This window comes from Sinocyclocheilus grahami, unplaced genomic scaffold, assembly GCF_001515645.1.
Source record: "Sinocyclocheilus grahami isolate Dianchi unplaced genomic scaffold, SAMN03320097.WGS_v1.1 scaffold591.1, whole genome shotgun sequence".
Classification (NCBI taxonomy): domain Eukaryota; kingdom Metazoa; phylum Chordata; class Actinopteri; order Cypriniformes; family Cyprinidae; genus Sinocyclocheilus; species Sinocyclocheilus grahami.
Window position 1 is genome coordinate 81860 of NW_015505770.1, and position 4778 is coordinate 86637.

General features: G+C 37.0%; 1 long non-coding RNA gene across 2 annotated transcripts; it reads left to right on the forward strand.

Annotated features, from left to right (window-relative positions):
* The first annotated feature begins 2418 nt into the window (after nucleotides 1–2418).
* LOC107557172 (uncharacterized) lies at nucleotides 2419–3482 on the forward strand. Of its 2 annotated transcripts, none has more exons than XR_001605367.1 (4): nucleotides 2419–2463; nucleotides 3037–3135; nucleotides 3270–3356; nucleotides 3449–3482. It is a non-coding gene; the product is annotated as an uncharacterized lncRNA (long non-coding RNA). The 2 variants fall into 2 exon arrangements; XR_001605366.1 differs by having other exon boundaries at nucleotides 3289–3356.
* Nucleotides 3483–4778: the final 1296 nt, after the last annotated feature.

Genomic DNA, 4778 nt, shown 5'->3' on the forward strand with positions numbered 1-4778 from the left:
ATTACTTTCATTCTTTCCCATTCACTTTGAATGGCTGGACATTTTTGACCGGGAACACCACAAGTGTGACTTTGTGCCATTTTGTACAAAATAAAAGCATTTAAAAGCAAACTTCCTTATTAAACCTTAAAGTACGCTAGTGCAATAAACAGTGCAAATTTTCATCAGTTTCTATTTAATATTGTGAAAATTATTCATAAATAATACTTTTTTCACTGGAAAAATGAGGTGCCTACTCTCAGATAAATGAGGCCTACGATTAATCAGAAGCAAATATAAATACAAAACCAGTCCTAAATGAAAGAAAAGAAGTTGACAAAAAGATTGAATCCAATATTTGTTGATAATATAGCATAATGAGTGATTTATAAGCAATTTTTTGAGGCCGGGTCATTTTTGACTGGGAACATCACAAGTGTAACAAGGTGAAAAATCTCCCCGAGAAAAGTATGAAAATGATCGAAATCTTTTTTAGAAGTAATTATACCCTCTGTGAACAAAGTCACAAAATTTCAGTCCAATGCGATAACATTAACTAGTATTTTTTTCAGAGCAAAAAAGACCTCGAACACCACATGAGGGTTTTAAAACGACACACAAGACATGGGCTAGATGTCAAATGTAGTATTTGGCCCAGATGTCAAATATAGATATGTGGGCCACATAAGTATGGCCGATCTTGACCCACATTTAAAATCCATTTCAAATATTTTTGAGTAAAATCCCAATGTTTTCCCATACAGAAAGGTAATATCTATTTAAATCTAGATTAAAGACACATCTCTTTGGCCAAGCATTCAAATAATGCATCTCATAATCTTGTACTGCAGTTATATCTGATCAAATGCACATTATTATTCTTTAGTTTGAGTTAAGCAAATCAATTTTGCTTGGTTGGAACAGCAGCTACGCTAATTATGTCTCTATTTGTTTCTCTGTTTTTGCCACGGGATGTCACAAGCTTCAGTCTGGATCCAGAACACCTGAGAAGAGATGATGCCAACCCCTCAGAGGACCTCAGATGATGCCAACCCTGAAACAACATACAGAACTACCACATTTTGCTATAAGTTTGATTGCATCATATAATAATTGCTGTTAATAGTGTTCATCGTCTGTTTGATTACGTCTTTAATTGATTTTTCCATACATTTCTGCCATATGTACATTAACTTAGTCACCACTGATAAACTACCACTAAATATTGTAGAAACTTAATTTGCTGTAAAGTTGCTTTGCAATGATTTGTATGGTGAAAAGCACTGTACAAATAAACTTGAATTGAATTTAATTGAATTGAATATATTCACATATATGTGAAACACTTAAATATATTGAAATATATTTTGAAAATGCATAACATAAAGCACATGTTGCGTGTTTAATTATGTGTTTACATATGTGAAATTATATTCATGCCTCATATGATATTATATGATATATGATATCTTATATTATAGAATAATATATCCTGTTGTTATATATATACTGTATATACTTTATATAAACTGACTTCAAACAATGTTCACTGAATTCACTGCTTTCATATTCGCATTCAATTTACAGTTTGATGTAGGCATTCTGTTATGGGGCGACAGAGATGTGAGATGAGCGGATCCATTTGCAAAGCTTTTAATAAAAGACGTGGTCAGAAACAGGCATAGGTCAGATAATGGCAAACTGGTATGTAGAAGACAAGGCAAGAGCTGTCCGGTAAACAAGTGAGGGTCAGTCGATGACGAACGTAATCCAACAGGGTGAGACTAGAGAGATAATCCAGGTACAAGGCAATAATCTAAACACGGGAAAACAGGCAAGGCAAAACTATGAAAGGACTAGGCTAGACTATGAAACAGGAAATCAATAAACAGGCTCCGTAAAGTAGCTAGCAACGAACAGTGATAAGTGCTAAACAATACTCGGCAGTTTGAAAAGGATCTGAATGGGGGTAATATAGTGAGTGTTTGAATGGTTACAGCTGTGTGCAATCAGTGCAATGGATGATGGGATATGTAGTCCGGGATGACATGCAAGTTTGGCTGTGTCCGAAACCGCCTACTTCTCTACTATATAGTAGGCGAAAAGCAGTAGGCGAGCAAATAAGTATGTCCGAATCCTTAGTATTCATAAAAGAGTAGTCGAGAATTACTTGGGGACGTATTAATTCTCGAGAGATTCGGACAACCGCGACTTCTTAAAATGCGTCCGAAACCGCTTACTTCTCTACTATATAGTAGGGGAAAAGCAGTAGCCGAGCGTATAAGTATGTCCGGAACCTCAGTGTTCATAAAAGAGTAGTCGAGAAGTTCCCAGATGTCCTACTGCTTCTGCCCAGCTTCTTGAGTGCTCGACGATGGATACTTTTCTATCCCAGGTGGCCACGCGAGAGGATACATCATAAAGAAGAAGAGAATGCGCCATAATCGAACATGGCGGGAAATGTGGATGAGGGTGTTTACAAATGTATGTATTGCATTACAAAAAACACGGTTCCTTATTTTAAATTAGCCTTTGTTGAACTACTTTAGAGCAAATTGTTGAAAGTGTAAAGACGCTAAATGGTATAGTATAGATGTGATGTTGCTGTATAAACATGTTTTATTATGTATAGCTAACGGGGCTCCAGGAAGCACACGTACATCTCCAAAGTAGATTTACATACATTTTAAACCATATACATCTTAAATATGATTACTAAATGTCTATTTAATATCTGGTAGGAAAATCTTCTATATGAATTTCATAGAAGTATGTCTAATAGGTCCTAGATATGAAGTAGACATCTGAGTGATGTATATGTGTGTTATTGTGTAGTACAATTCTCCGTTGTCAGCACTGTTTGCAATAGATGAATGTAAGTAAAGTAACTAAATATAAGTAATCTATTTTATTTGTCCATTAGTACTGTTGAAAAACTGAGGAACATTTGTGTTGGATAAAAAGCTACTTAACACATCATCAACTACCTCAGAATGTAAATGTAGTTTTGAGCACACAAATCTCAGAGGTAACTTGACTCTTGTCTGGATGTTACAGGGACAGATGAGCACACACGTCTGCTTATCCGGCGGAGACGAGAGCGGCTAATGAAGCCCTCTTCACCAGAAAGCGGAATGCTGCCATCAAAGACTTTGAGTGAGTATACTACAGAAATTAATAAAACCTCTTTTTAAATCTTAAAATTAAGTTGTAGTTTATTTTAATTATTGTAATTTCAAACTGAGTTATCAGCACTTTTCTGATTCTTGACTCCTGTGCATTTGCTGCAGAGCTGTTGTGGTGGAGCAGGACCTGCAAGGAAAGGTGATGGCGGCATTTGTGGGAAAAAAAGGGAAACCCTAAAACAAAAATATAAAGTAAGATCATTCTGTTACTTCTATTACAGAAATGAAATGACATTGTGCTGTTAAAATGACTGCTTTTGTATTGTGTTTGTGCATTTTTGTAGGATCTGTAATGTCTGCAGAGTGGTGAGCAGTGAGGATGGAGAAGTCCACATGTCTCATCAGGACCGGATGTTGCTGTGGTCTCTTCATCCTCAGTGACCCCAGAGCCAGCGAGAGCATCTAGAGAAAGACCAAAGACACTGAGGATGTGAGTTTGGTCAAGTTTTGTTCATACAACATCAGTCAATGGAGCCCGAGTTTCAGAAGCTTCAAAAGCATCATCAAATAATGTCATGAAGCTTCTGAAAGTCAGTCTCCCATCGACTGATATTGTATGAACAGAAACCAGCAGGACAAACTTGACAAAAATCACCTTTTGTGTTCAGAAAAAAATAAATACCCCAAGGATTGAAGAGTGTGGAGACAAGTAAATAATGATTGAATTTATATGTTTGGATGAACTAACCCTTTAAACCCCCCAAAAAGTAACAGTAGTACCTTGAAAAAATAAACTTTAAGAAATAAGCAGCTTTATTGAGCGTTTGTACTCAAGACACAAAAAAGGATTTACAAAAATCACATTTACTGATTTATCAGATATTTTTATCTGAAGTGACTTACAGTGCTTTTATTACAGGAACCCCCAATCCCCCAGCAGCCACCTGGAGCATTGCTGAAGGACACAGCGGTGGTGACGACTGCAGAGATCAAACCAGCAACCTTCTGCTAACCAGTGCAGTACTTTAGCCCACTACACCACAGAAGATATGCTGATATAAAATGAAATGCTGACAACATTAATTGTAAAATGTTTTACTCTGTGTAAATGTAGTCGTGCTCATGGAGAGCAGGCACACAAATGTTTGGAGCAGACACAGCAGCAGCCAGATTGTCCTGCATGTGTTCTCCTGCTCTCGCTTCAAGATTGTGTGGTACGGGGGGCCTCATCCTCTCTGTGCACTCAGACAATAGTCTCGATGCCCCTTTCCCATCCATGATCAGATTCAGTCTGACTGCAGCAGTGAGGGTCATGATGGACAGCAGAGACAGGTGAAGGTGGACACAGTGGTCAGCTGCTTCATCAGAATAAAGCTGCAGAACTGTCTCAGCTGTGTTGAGATGGCAGTAGGATGTGGACTCACCGTCTGTAAATACATGATTGTTAGAACAGTATGTTTGAATAAAGCTTTGTTTCATGTGTTGATGACTTGTATTTATTTATTGTCATGGTTATTTGACTTATTATTTTACTAATTTATTAATGTTTCCTGTTGTCAGTAAATAAAATATAATTGTTTCATTAACTTGTGTATTCATTACTTGACTGAAAATTGAGATGTATTCACCTTGGCTGCGTTTGTCTAGTGTGTATTCATGCATAGCTATGGCATA